At 41.1% G+C, this 15,041-nt stretch overlaps 1 protein-coding gene across 7 annotated transcripts in view; it reads left to right on the forward strand.

Annotated features, from left to right (window-relative positions):
- Positions 1-15,041, forward strand: part of PAK1 (p21 (RAC1) activated kinase 1) — a 102,525-nt gene that overhangs the window by 1,800 nt on the left and 85,684 nt on the right. For 5 of the 7 annotated variants that reach the window (XM_069016711.1, XM_069016597.1, XM_069016604.1 and 2 more), the window contains exon 1: positions 12,017-12,213. The exons of 1 other annotated variant lie outside the window; for it this stretch is intronic. The gene's annotated coding sequence lies outside the window, so the exon portion shown is untranslated. Of the gene's footprint in view, positions 1-11,769; positions 11,785-12,016; positions 12,214-15,041 lie in introns of those variants that run through there. One more of the 7 variants, XM_069016612.1, reaches the window with a different exon arrangement.

Genomic DNA, 15,041 nt, shown 5'->3' on the forward strand with positions numbered 1-15,041 from the left:
GTGCAAAACGCAATGCGCAGATTGATTCAGCCTCCTCCTCCCACTCACTTGCTGGGAGAAGGGTGTTTGACAGAGCGCCCGGAGGAAGCAGGTGGTGATTCTTGGGCTTCTCCAGTGGAAGCAATGCTAAAAATAGGCATCATCCTCATTCTGCTGAATGTGGTAACGTTGGCATTCATAGCAGGGCCCAAATGGCATCGGGACTGTCCTGGGAAAATAGGCATGGGCTCCTTTAGGGTAATTCTTTGGGCCTGGTAACTGAGAAGGGTGAGCCCAGCGTGAGATAATTGGGAAATGCTTCCTGTTCTGTTAGGCTGGGGCTGAGTTTTCCTTCAGTCTGTCCCTGCAGTGCTATTTTGCAGTGTTTGGAATGGGTTGTACCTCTCGCCAGAGTGTTTTTCTGGTGGGAAAAGAGAAAAATGCCCAAGCTCTGAGCACATGAACGGTTGTGCTATGTGTCATTGGGTGTAGTGATTTAGTTTGCACCCTAATAAAACAAAAATAAATGTATTCTGGGGTGCTTTTTCCTACTTTTCCTCCTCTCTGTCACTGACTGGCAATGTGTTTTTAGGAGTGTCCAAATCCTGATTTTATGAACTCTAAAACTGAAGTGCTACAAACAGCAGTAACCGCTGTGCTGCAATTCAATGCACCTGCAAGGAGGGGCAAATGCTGAATGTTTTTCCAGAATTCCGGTATCCAGTAGTTTTGCCACAAGGTGGCATCCATGTCGGTTTATCAGACCTCGCAGGAATGACTTTTGCCCGATCAAGGTCCGCACAGTGTGTTTCTTGCAAGGAGGCAATACACAGATAGTTGCTTCCAAGCGACAACAGCAAACTTTTAATTGAAGGTCAGCCTACCATAAAGATCAAAGTTGAAACATACGGAATTGTTCCCCTAGAAGGGAGTGACAAGCTCTTACTCATTTCCAGAAATGTAGGACCATTGAGACACCTGGGCTTAAGAAATCTGGGAATAAAAGAGTATTTGGAAGGCACATTTGGCTCTGAGAAATAGGGTTGTTTTTAACAGGAGAGGGGAAAAAACAGCAGTTGAACAGTGATGATATAAAGAGAGGAAAGGAGAAAATGACAGAGCAGTTAACATTTGGCTTTTACTGTTTGTACAAGATTAGATGTCAAAAAACATGAGTGAGGCAAGGCAGGAGACACGACTGTGTTAAGTCATTACCTAAGTCTCAAAGCATCTCCGTGAAAACTATGCATTGAAGCAACTGCTTTTGCCAGCAATGGTGTTCTGTAGCTGTAATGTGGAAGGAAAAAAACCCTGGTCTCTTTCAGAGCCTTGGACAGTTACTTGAGCGTATGCCCAGTCATGAATTTGTCATTTTAAAACAGACTAATAAGGTAGATGTTTGATTTAACAGCACGGTCTCGAGGTGGATTACTGGAGTGTGGATTGGAATTGATTGTATCTTCAAGGTATCTGTACGATCAGCTGTGAATATTTTACTTCGTGGTGTACATATAGTTGTATTATTTGACCACCAGAGGGTAGTGTCATTCCAAACAATTGCTTTTGGTGTGCTCCTATAGGAACTTTGTGTTTTGCCACAGGGAGGTGAGAATAATAGATCTTCTATGTACAAGTTCAAGCCCTTAATTTTGTAATTTGTAAAAACGAGTGTTCTGTGTCTCTCAAAATTCATTTTACAACATACAGTTTTTTGGTACTGAATTAGTTAGGCTCATCAGTTTCTTCTTCTTGGTGGCATTGCTGTCTCTGTCTCATTCCAGGTTGTTCTTGTGTATGCTCTCTCCTCCCTGAACAAGATTCCCTCATGCTCCTACCTGCTCTATACCAGGACATAAATAATTTCCCTTTTGTCTGATTTGTCCCATTTTCTTTTCTCCTCATTTTAAAGTCCCTCCACATCCTTTTCACCCATCTCCCCTTCCATGCAAATCACTCTTTGTATTTTCCTTCCTATTTGTGTGTATTCCTACTTTCTCTTATTTTCTTTCAAACCTTTGTATTTCCTGCTTTTTCTGCATGCAGTTAACTGTTCTTAGCTGTGTGTATGGTTTCAGGCCCTTTCCTTCCTAAAATTCCCTCATCTTCTTCCTTTTTCTATGGCAGGCTGAATCATTCGGAGGGTATCAATATGCCTGGAATTCTTGGAGGGGTTTTGCAGGGTTGAAATTGGCCATTGTCATGCTGGAAAATGCTGGTGAACGCTTCCATCCATATTAATGTTAATGAGTAATTGCAGAGGAGCTGAATCTGTACTTCAGGTAACAATATACCAGGGAATCTGTGTGTCCTGTTTTCTCTGTTTGGGTTCAGTTGGTTTCCCCCAAAATTAGTAGATTTCCACTGACATTTAAAGCTGCATTGGAAATACAGCAAGTAAAAGTAGTCATAGTGCCTCCAAACAGAAGATCGCTGTTGAGCAGGCCCTGGCAAGCTCGGGCACAGCTTTTCTTAGCAAGCGGCTGCAGAGCTTTGGGACATTTCCCCTTTCTGGCTGCGTTTCACAGCACTTGGATGCCGGTGCCAGGATTTGCACCAGAGGGCAGCGGGAAGCTCTGCTGTTCTGCTGTGCGGAGAGAGATCCCGGTGCACGGGCAGTGGGGAAGAGCCAGGGATCATACCATCAGGGAATGGCTCAGTGCACGGAGTCTGAGCTCTTAGACAATACACCCGCGAGCCTTTGATTTCAGGGCAAGAAATGCCACTGCCTATGAGGGTTCTTGCCTCAAGGACCTGGTGAGGGCGTTGGCAGGGATCAGAGTGTGGAAAGTGTACATACTCTTTAAAGCTTTGCCCACACCATCAAAGTAAACAGCATCAGGGATATCCCTGAGCACCGGAACTCAGCTGTTTCTACTGATTCTCATAATCCTTACATGGTTTTAGCCTGGGCCAATGAGCAGTACCCCAAAATATTCCAGGGGGTGAGTTAGGGGATACATCCTGCTGTTACAAATAGGCAGACTGTGCTTTCATGGACTTTTTGAGGCTTTCATAGACTGGACATTGGATGTCCTGTGCCAGCTGGCCTCAGGGGCAGAGACTGGTCCCAGACTTGTTTAATTTACTAATGTGAGTGTAATCACAGTGACTGGGCCCAGCCACTGGACTGAAAATCTGTTTTTCCAAACCCTGTTTGGTTTAGACACCAGGAACTGAAGGGAGGTTGCTTCCATCTGTTCCCCTATTCTGCCTCCAAAGATTTCTGCCTCATACAAAAGGGCCAGAAGCTTTATTTGCTCTTCAGTCATGACTGGCCACCTTGCACCTCTAGCACTTAGTTAGACCACTGATTTTTGTTTTCTGATCATTCTGTTGGCTTTGGTGGGAAGGACTTTTTTTTTTCTAGAAATGTAACAAGCAATGTTATTTTATGAGGTGAATCATGGACGAAGGAAATCTCCAAACCATCTGATGTTCATAATCTCTGAGGTAACAAGACATATACAAATTAATATAGATAAAATCACTATTCCCTAATAATAGACACAGCTTTCTATGTTGTTTCTACCAGATACTTTGTTGTGGAAACCTACCTGTTATTATTGCAGCAGTGGGTGTAGAATTAGGATTCTAAATAAAAGTTTTCATAAGACTGGAGCAAAACTAGATTAATTTTAAGTTAATGATGAATGGAAGGCAGGTCCTGTTGGCAAAAGACCCTTGGATTAACTGATGCGTGCTTTGTTTATGAGCACTAAAGTATTTCTCTTTTTCCCTGTAGACCAAGATCCAGAATTAAAGTGAATCTGTTGGTTTTGATTTAAAACCAGAAGGATCTGCCTGTCTTCATAGCAGAGGTGCTCCAGCCCTTTGATCATCTTCATGGCCTCCTCTGGACTCGCTCCTGTAGGTCCATGTCCTTCTTATGTTGGGGGCCCAGAGCTGGATGCAGCACTGCAGGGGTGGTCTCACCAGAGCAGAGGAGGAAAATCCCCTCCCTTGCCCTGCTGGCTGTGCTGCTTTGGATGCAGCCCAGGATATAATTGGCTTTCTGGGCTGTGAGTGCACATTGATGGGTCATGTTGAGCTTCTTGTCAACCAATACCTCCAACTCCTCCCCCTCAGGGTAGCTCTCGATCCCTTCATACCCCAGCCTTTATTTGTACTTGGAAATGTATTGGAAATGCCCTGACTCATGCAGGACCTTGAACTTTACTTTGCTGCACTTAATGAGGCTTACAAGGGCCCACTAAATCCACCCTAATCAAAAAGGATAAAAGCTTAAAAAGCTAAAGGCAGAGAAGAAGCTTCACATTTTTTAGGGGCTCTTGTTTTTCAAGGCCATTTATCTTTTTTCCCCCCCCCTCTTCTGGATTATGTAATACAAAATAATGCTTAGCTTTGCCTTTCTTAAGTGTTGCTGTTAGCTGCCATAGCCCCATTCATGATAGTAAAGTGACACTTGCTAACAAAAATTGCACAGTGTTCAGTCCTTCATCTTTTGTTCCCATCATGTTGCTTTCCATCTGTTTGAAGCTTGTTCCAGAATTGAACTGCTTGCCTTAAAACGTGGTCCTGTATTGAACAGGGAGTCCATGAAGTGAATGCTTATTGTCTCAATATATCTGCTACACCCAACTTGCAAAAGAGTTTTTAATTGCTTGTGAACATATTTTCCTTGATTATATGAGTTAACATAGAAGCATATTCTAAGTATTGTAAATGCTGAAAAACCAGTAGAAGGCCCTGAGCCGATATGACTCATTTTCAAGTATATTTAAGACAACTATCTCCAAAACAACCAACTGAATTCTCTGCTTCTGTTTATTATGCATAGTACCATAGATCACCAATAATTATCATTGCTTTGTTTTCTTTTTACCTGTGATTGTTTCCAGGAAAAAGAAATGTGTAAGTACAAAACACAATATTCTGCTGAACTTGCAAAGAAAGATACATTACTGAATTCTGGTTGCCCTCACTGATAATTAGCTTTCTCTCTATGAAATACCATGGAACAAACCCAACAAATAAATTACCACTGTGATTTAGAGTAGCTCCAATGAATATTTTTGTACAAATACAGTTTTTAGGGGCTGTATTGTCTCATGTAGCACTAAAATATATTTAGGATGACTTTGTGTTTTGCAAGGCTGTTAGAGCCTTGGAATCCAGCAGTCTTTTTAGCACGCTGTCTTTATACTCTGTAAAAGCTTTTCAACCTGGTTCGCACTCAGTTTTGTCTTTCTCCTTCAGGTATCTGTGTTGTGAGTGGCAGTCACTGTACTGTGTGAGCAGGAGGGCTTGTGCTAGTAATGCTCCCTTTTGCCCTTGTTACCAAAGCAGTTTGGTTTTGGCCCAGGCAAAGCAGTTCTTGAATTCAAGTTTGATTGTAGATAAACTGTGTATTCAAGTGTAAATCATCTCCCTGTATGATGTTGGTGCACACCTGCCAAGTGTCCTTCTGAACCAGTAATCAGACACAACATTCCCTTGACATGTATGAAAGCATTTACCAAAAAAAGTGTGTTTGCAAGTGTGCCAGAAACTTCTTTGTGGGAAAGAAGTGAGTTCTTTTGTTCTCCCTCTCTCAATTGTTACTGATAATGACTCATGTGTTGCTTACAGCCTCCAAAATACAATAGCAGTAGTTCCGAAAGCAGAAGGGAGCTCTGCTTTTCTTTATGAACAGGTGATGAAAGATTTTGAGAGAAGGAGGCAGCCTGTCTTAGAAGGCTTTGAATCAGACAGCTGCAGCAGCAAGCTTGACCAAAGGTGAGTGGAGAACCAGTTATAAAGGGAATGATCACAACTTTTAGTTGGCTCTGATGTTGTCTGCCTCTGGTGCCAAAGGAAAGATTGTGGACCTGTGGAAAAAAAGCATGGCTCTGATTTATGCCTGTTTTTATGTTGCACCTTCACTTGAGCTGTACCATGCCTGTGTCCATTGTGGTTTCCTTCGGAGAGAGCATTTTGTAAGCCTGTCTTTGCTGGCATCCCTGTTGATAAGGTGCGTTTGTTCGTTGTCTGTTCCTGATGCTGTGAAGCTGAAGCAAAGGAGAACTTCAGTGTCAGACAGGAAGATCATTTCAAGTGACTCCCTGTGGCAGAAGTTTGTGTTAGTGAAGTTGTTGCTTCTAGTACTGGGAGACATCTCATGGCTGTTTATCGTTGCATTCACATAATTGCTTTGAAAGTTTAATAAGATTAAAGCTTTATTAACACAACTGGGTTTCTTTCATTTCACTCAAGCAGCTGCAGTACTTTTTCTATGGGGGATTATTTTGTTTGCTTATATTTTATATTTCAATACATGTATTTCTTTGCAGCGTAAGAAGCAGCGTTGAGTGGTTGATTCCTTCCATAAAGAAATCATAATTCATTTGTTAGAGATGAGGTAAGCTGGTAGCAAAGCATGCATGCTAGTCAAGAGAGGTGCAGTCTAATCCTTATTGCATAACCATATGTTGTGGACTTGTTTTGATTCCAGCTCCGCCTGTCTGCAGCCTTCTACTTGTCAACTGGCAGTGTCAACACTTGGGTGTATGGATCATCATTGCCAAGTGGCATGCAGTCACAATCTCAGATGGGATCTCTAAACCTCGTGTAATACAATTAATTAGAAATAACAGTGATATTGGAATATTACATGAGCATTAAAAAGTATGTTTCACAGCACTATTACAGGATGCAGTAAAACATTGCTCATTTTACAAGGCAGTAAATTAACAGATTGTTCAATGCCTTGTCTGGGATGTCAGGAAGGCTGTGGATTATGTGGAGCTTCTTGACTCCCAGGTTTTAACCTTGATCACAAAATCAAAGTATCGACACCCTCAACAGATACTCCCTCAGCTACTTCAAGTTATTGGTAAACCCGAGAACTGTGACACCTGAAAGCGTCACAGAGTTCCTGTGTGTAGAGCACACAGTCTGTGCTCAGGGGACTGGCTGTGATTTTGTTGGGTTTTCTTTTTCTTCAGCTGCTCCTACTCGCGTGTTCTGGGCCTAAAAAGTGAGCAATGGGTTTGCTTTTTGCTGTGGACAGGCTGGGCCCAAGCTGAATCACCAGGAGCTTTGAAAGTTTTCATGAGGGTGAGATGAGGGCACTGAGTATCAAGAGACTCTGTCCTGAGTAAGATGCTAGGCATCATACTTCAACACAGATAATAAGAGGTAACTTGAAGGGTAATATTGAGTCACCAGATCTTAGAAACAAGTACTGTGTCAAGCCTGCTGTTTCACAGTTATTCTGTTTCTAGCTTTCTATGAGTTTTAACCTGTTGAAGGGTGCCACATAGAAGTCTCTCAAGCCTGAACTTCCATGTCATCTTTGAAAAAAGATTATTTAGGGTCAGATTCAGCCAGTGCATAACCACAGACAACTGCTAATTTTCTGTAATGCTGCTGGTTTCCCAGAATTGAAGCTTTTGTTATAAACACCCATTTTCTCCCACCTTCTTTGATTTCTAGCCCACATAATTTCAGAAAACAATTTAGTATGTGACTGAAATGAGTTTTCAGAGTTCTATGGGAAAAATAGTCCTGAGAAACATGAACGGATGCCTTTCTTCTCAGTGGGTAATATTTCTGAACTTAACAAAGGAAATGGTTTCATTTTTGTTACCATATTATTGAGGAATTGGAGTAAAGTGCCATCACAGTTCCCGAGGCCACCTAGGGGCCAAGTAACCATGAAAAATGACACTTTTAGAGTTGATAGAAAAAGTAGCAACTGTGCTAACCGCTTAGATAACCACTTAGACCTAATAAAAAGAAATGTGTTTATAGGCATGTCAAAAGAACAGCAATACAATACAAACAAAAACCTACGAAAGCAATAAATGAACAATATTTTCAGGGCTAATTATCAGGCAAGAGAAAAATTGCTAATTAAATTTAGCAATGACATAAAATTGGAAGACAAAATCAAAACAAAGAAGAAGTGGAACATCATATAGGAATCACTGCATAACCTTAAGGACTGGATTAAGAGAAGTCACATAGTCATGTACTGGGGACTAAGGAAAAAAAATTGATAGAACAGAGGAGATTTGCAGAAAGAGTAGAGGTAAAACATCTGGATTCAGTTGCCAGCTGCCAGTGTACTGTGGACCAGCTGTAAGATGTGCCTAGATGAAGGCAAATGAAATCTTGAAATGTCTCCTGTTGCTCTTTCAGAGTACATGGAAGAAGCTAAAACTCCACAGAGAGATGACCTGTTCAGTGTAAAAGACAATACTGACACAAGAACAAATGGAAAGATATACGTGTGAAATGTGAAGTAGGTGAACATTGCTAAGCCAGAAACCAAACACATTTATTTTCAGCTTTGATTCCCATGCTTCTAGTGGCAAAGAACACAATTTCATGATTCGAGGATTCCTTTCCAGTTGCAGTCATGTTATCAGTTATGTTCCTAGAATGACAGCTGAAAAATATGCGGGCTCATTTACTGTCAGTAATACTTTTCCTTGCTAAAATACAACAATCTCCAAGAAACCTGGGAGGTAATATTAAAGAAAAGCCAAAGTCAAGTTACCAGTTATATCAGGGTTCATTAGGCTGTGCCAGAGCACCACTGACCCCGCATAGTTTGTCTAAACAATAAATATAAACAGGAAGAGGGGTTTTAATTAAGCTGAGGATCAAACAGAGGATTTCAGTAATGCAATGTCTCTCCCAGTCTGCTCTCAGCAGAATCTTCAGCCCAATATCTGAAAAGGGAAATTGGACTCAAATAGGACAGGGGAAAACTGACTTGCATGTAAGAGCCAAACCAAAACTGGAGGTCAGGAAAGTCAGAAAGACAAATGTTTGCTTTCAGAAATAAATATACCTTAAAAAGACAGAGCCTGAGTCTTTTCTAATGAGCTAAGGCTTAAAAGAAATCTTGGATATGTAGGATTCTGCATCAGTGTTTGCAAACGTGCCCACTCCAGACCACTTCCATAATCTCCAACTGGTAAACCACCAATAACAAGGATAATAAATGCTTAGGATTTCAAGACACAGACTTGTAATGAACCAGGGAACTAGACTTGGTAATACGGCATGGAAATTGAATCCTACTGGTTCTAATGAAAAGAGATTTTGAAGAAAAAGAAATAAAAAGGGTAGCCTTTTGTATGCTAAAGCATGCAGTGCATTTAAAACATACTTAAAGCATATTCAAAACGTAATAATTAGCTGCATGGATCCCTTTGGGTGAAATATTTAATAAGAATGTGTGAAAACCTAATTCCCTCAGTGTTTACCATCTGACATAAATCTAATGACCTGATGTTAAGGGTCAGTAGACCATAACTTTGCAAATTCCTTCAGAAATGTGACTGATACCTTACCAGGGGAATCACAGCTCATACGGAGACCACAAAAAAGCATAACTTGCAATAAAAATAATCAATTTCCTTTAATGACTTGTAATGGGGCCCCTGTTTGAGACTACCTATTTAGTTTTAATTAACTCTGATGCTTTTCAATCAGGGATCTGTTTTGGGCTGACTCATCCTTACTTCCCTCTGAAATTTCAGCCAGAGATGTTCAGCCGTTTCCCAGTATGAAAAGAGAAGAGTAAGTTGTTTTTCAGTGTTAAAATATCTTAGAAGCTCAGATGCTTTTGTGTGTGATTTTTTGTTGTTTGATTTTGTTGTTGGTTTGTTGGGGTTTTTTTGTTGTTCTTTGTTTGTTTGTTTGGCAAGAGGATGGGATATGTATCAGGTCTGTGCCTCTTGTGCCTGTGAAAATTGACCTAAATTTGGCCAAGTCAGGAGGCTTTAAAAAAGAATCTCACTTTTCATGTTCTTGGGAGATGTGCTGAACTTCAACAGTAAAATAAAACAGTGGGTGGGAGAATGACAGAGGCTGGATGAGAAGATGATGGGAGAGAGAGGACATAAACAGGAAACTAGGACTGGCCTTATGAAGGTGTTGAATTGGCTGTGGGGGAGTAGACAAAGATTTACCTAAACAGTTTGGTGTGCGTGGGGACAAATACATTGGACAAACAAAACAGAAATGACAGGATGTATGGGAAGTGAGAAACTGAGACTGAGCAAGAGATGTTCCCTATGGGACTGGAGAGATTAACTCCTCCACCTTCCAGGATATTATAAAAATAAGAAAGAAATGCTGAGGATCTATCATGATGAAAATCATAGAATATAGAATAAAGTAATATTTTCTGTCTTCAGTTTGGCCAGCTTACAGTGAATATGACTTCGGAGCATGTAAGAAATTAGGAATTAAAAAAGGAATTGAGCTGCTGTTGCTTTAAAAGGTGGATTGCTGACATATCCATGAGATATCTAAATTATACTTTTGTAAGTTCGTCGCCGTGAACTCTGTATTTCAAAAGGAGACTCAGCTTGCTTGAGACTCAGATCGCATAAACTTGGTGCATAAAGGCAAATGACATCAATCTCCTCTTGAGTGAGTGTTGTTCTTTTTGTGAACCAAATGAGGAAGCAGGGACCTGTGGAAAAACAGCACCAACGCAGGTAATTAAAATCCACCATAAGGAATATATACAAAGGGCAATAATTAAGGTGGTGCAGCTGACATTCACTTTGGCATTTTGCAGCCTTCAAATGCTTAGATTTGCAAATTTCATTAATGTTCGCTTAGCCTCCTTTTTGTGCGTTTAATTAACATTGTGTATTGTATAGAGATAGAGCCTGGAAGCCCTAGGCAAGGATTCTAAGGCTTTGCAGTCACAACACGGAATAGCTGTCAGAAGCCCAGATTTTTCAGTTACTACTGACTTGGACTACATTTGAAAAACTGAAATGTATGAGCTTTGTCTGGGAACACGAGTAGCAGTGTGTAGTCCCTGATTTGTCTACTTATACTTTTCGAACTGGAGACATGTTCTCTTTGCACAATTTCTGCTGTCCTTTGTTACCACCTTAGAACTAAATTTTGTGCTGATAAAGATGGTTAGTAATAATTTGTAATATAAAACCTTTTAAAATCCTTAAGCCTCGCTGCTGGATGTGAGAACTCCCCAGCTGGATGTTGCAGGCTGAGTGCTGTTAACAAACAATAGAGATTGTAATTTTGTTTTGTTGAAAGTGCTTGTGGTTTTGAAGACATCCATTCTTCTTCTCCTTCCCACAGAGCTCAAAGTGACTTGGGCATGAAGTAGTGACTGTGGAAGTTTCTGGCTTCTATGCATTTCTTACAGTATTAAATAAGCTGCTTGGTTTTGTAACACATGGACCAGGTAGAATTGTTTTCCCCGAAAATGCTTCAGTGTCACTCATTGCCTCAGGCAGGCAGGCAGGCGGTCAGGGACAGTGTGTCTGTCTTGTTCTTCATCCAGCAGTCCCCTCTGACTGAGCTGTGGGAATCGGGCTTTCTCAGGTCAGGGAACTTGTCTGAAGAGCTCACTCCCCGAGGATGCCAGCCATCGTTCTGCTCCAGCTTTCTTCAGGTCTCCTGGTGCACATCTTGGAAGTCAGTACATTCTTTGGCAGCTGCAGCTCACCCTTCTTCTTTAAACTCATTTGGTATGTTTCATACAGGGAGATTGTGTGATACACTTTTGTTTCTGCAGCATCCTAGAAGCCTGGATAAAAGATTTAATGAAAAGAAAAAAATAGGTAACAGTGGGCTAAATATGTCATGATTTGATTGCATGGAAGTCTGTAGACTTACACCTGGTAGGACTCTGGTCTAATGTGTGTGGCAAACTTGTGACTGACAGGAGAATTTGGCTCAGATTGCAGGCATGTGGATCAACTGCAGGATCAAAACTTCCCATTCCAATTGGAATAACAAGAAAAGTCATCTCACGTGCTCAGACAAACTTCGGTTTCATCAGCTGCCTTCTTTTGATCTGCAGTAAGTACCAGTGATCGCAGTTGAAATGATCACTTTGTTAGACAAGGGAGAAGTGCTGGTGTAGATGTTCCTAATGACGTCCCTCTCTGACACAGGAAGTGACACCACAGCAAACAAAAATAGTGGGCATAGCTAACAAAACCATTCCCTTGCAATCAAAGTGTAAATAACACTTTGACATTATGACTTCATTGCTATATAATGCTTTCTTTGGAATTGCATTGCAAGCAAAAAGGCAAATTACTTAAAAAAAACCCCCAAATCTTTGTGGAGCAGAGGTCTCAAGCTTGCTGTTTCTTCTTTGGCCATCCTGCAGAGCAACCAGCAAACTGCAGCTTAGCCCATAAGCCTCTCGGGAACTAATCTGGCCTTGATGGAAGCAGAGGCTTTACAACAAACCTGGAGAATTTAGAAACAAATGGAGATCAGGTAAGAAGTAAAAGGAGTTAACCAAAATAGATAGTGTCACAACAAGGGTGTAAGCTTATTTTGTGAAATGACTGATTTTTGACAAGGAAAGTAGGATCTCTCAGGACTTCAGTGAAGTAGTTGGTGTGTTGCCACAAAGAAAACTGAGCTAAACAGGTGAAAGTGAGGGTTAGGGCGAGAAGGATGGCATAAACAGGTGAGGTCAAAGTCCCGTACTTATTTGGGATTTTGCATGATTGCATCCTGTGAGCCCATTAAACTCGTTTTGTGCCATGTTGTCTATGTTAAACTAACAGGTCATGAAGGAAAGATTCATGGAAAACAAGCAGGTAAACAACAAAAGGGACGAACTCTGCTCTGGTTTTGCCAAGATCTGTCTGGGCTGACAACTAGCAGCTGTCAGGGTGTTGTCACTGTGCGCTGTAGGCTGTGCATGGGGTTTTTGGGTTATTTGGATATGCAAAGTTGTCTGTGAGGAGACTGTGTGCTTGACATGGTCTGCTGGTAAGTGCAAATTCTGATCTTTATACTGTCTGTGAACCTAAAAAAGATCTTTTTTCTAGTATTTTATGAAGCAGACCAAGACTTAATTAACTAGTTTTGGGAGTAGTTTGCAGAGTGGACTTAAAGGGGAAATCTCTCATTCCTCACACCATGCAAAGCAATAATTTCAGCTGCATTTCTGCCTACCCTGAATATCTTCAAATAATTGTGCTGTTAAAAAAAAACCCCAAAACAGACCTAGAAGGTTGAAGAGGGGAAACTCTTTGCAAGTAGAGAACTTCCTATATAGGTTTTGAGGATTTGGGTTGCTTGCTGAGCTGATTTATTTTTTAAAAGCACTTAAGGTAATGCATTTCATTTTATTTTCCCTTACTAAGTGAGCCTTATAACCTGCTGTTTTTGTGATCTTCTCAGTCATCACATTATCTTCCAGGGTTTGGGGAAGAAAACCAGGAAAAGATACAGGCACTGGCAATCTCTGATTAGAATTTGTTTAATAATAGCAGTCTGCTTACTTCTTTTTCATGTTTCAACACATATCTTCTGTTCTACATTTACTTATTAAGTCTGAGGACCATCTGCTGAAGGAAATTTAGCTCCTGTAGTAGGAAGGAACCACATGCAATTCCTACCTATGCTAACAAAAGCTTAAGTGGACTTACTAGTGGTTTGAATATAGTAGCATATAAGCTGAAGCTAATTTTTTTTAATAGCTCTAATTTGTATATGTGCAGAACATGTACATGGTGCAGAACAAAACAGAGGTGATGAACTCTTGTTATCCTACTTCCTGTCATAACATAAATGACTATCAAGGATACTGAGCAGTGGAGGATCTGGCCCACTTGTCTTTTTAGGTAGTTTTCCTGGGTATACTTTCGGTGCCTGTTTGTTACAGAGATTAGTCATGTACCTGCAATGCTGGATGGTTTTCCTCCATTTCTACAATTGGATGTGCTACTCCCAGTGGAAATAAATAAATAAGTAAGCACAGTAACTCCTGCTTTTTGCAATACCAGTGGGTGGTTTGGATGTGTGTGTGTGTGTGTGATGCTGGAGCTGTGAGTTCAGGCTTGGCAAACTATTACCGGATCATTTAGGTTAGAAATTATTACTCATAATTAGTGTTATGGTGGTGCCTACAAGCCAGGGCCTTGCCACTGTGGGTACTGATAAAAACATCAGATGGAAGCCTTGATTTTGGTCTGTATAAGACATGTGGTCCAGGTATGATTTTCATGTATGGGCACCTAATGGGATTTTAATGACTGTATGGCCTGGGCTGGGTGCATGTTTTGTCTGCTTAGTTTTTAAAACTGAAGGGCATCAGCCAAAGATTGTGGCATCCCTGGTGACTATGCAGGTTGTACACAGGCTAAGAGCAGGTAGCTGTTTCCTGTCTTTTTCTGTTCATGAAGAAAGACAACACAATGAAAAAATTAGGATGATTAATAAAACAAGCAGCATTTCCAGCGTACTTTGCTGGAAATTGCTTCTCTGTGGCTGAGCACGATGGCACCATCCTTAGCTTAACTTTTATTATGGAGGCTGAAGTGCTGTGCTTATGGATTTTGTGTAGTTCTTCTTGCCAAAGGAAAGCATGGGAGAAAACATCCCTGTGCTCGAGGGAGTTCCAGCCTGATGAATAGCAGATGATACCTGGTGGACTGTGTGCCCCCATTGCTCCAGATACACCATTATGCCCTTCCCAAGGGCATTCAGTGGAGCTGGAGATGCTACAGCTCCTAGAGAGAAATTTCTTTAATCCATTTGAACAAGAAAATGTGAGCACCATCCCACAGATATAATCTTTCTGCGACTACCACTTACTGAATTTGTTTATTCCAGTGGTGTTCTCTGGCAGGAATGCTAAGGAACAAAATATTAATTTTTGAGCATTCTGTTGGAGTTTAGGTGTGTAGGTTCACAAAAGCATTGTCCTTCAAAATCACCAGCCCAAGTGATTTATTTCTGTTTGGCAAAGTTTCTTGCTTTCTGAATTTTTCTTGGCAAGCAGTTCAGCTCCCGTGTTGCTCTTAATTCTACCCGTGATCCTTAGAGTAGGCACTCCTTTGTCTGCATCCACTAGGGGTTGTGGTCTGGAAGCATTGCCCCAGGCACACCTGCCTCACAAGGGACAGCACTGACCTGAACACACATCACAGCACTCACACTCACATCAGGAAACAAGTAAATAAATAACCACAGCACTGCAGTTAAGTAGTCAAGTTAGCTTGGACCACGACTGGATGTCCCTTTTCCCTGCAGTGTGTTCTAACCCTTATGCTTCTTCTTTTTGGTGTGGTAATTTCTAAATAGTTTGT

The sequence above is a fragment of the Aphelocoma coerulescens genome, chromosome 1 (genome assembly GCF_041296385.1).
Source record: "Aphelocoma coerulescens isolate FSJ_1873_10779 chromosome 1, UR_Acoe_1.0, whole genome shotgun sequence".
NCBI classification, from domain to species: Eukaryota; Metazoa; Chordata; class Aves; order Passeriformes; family Corvidae; genus Aphelocoma; species Aphelocoma coerulescens.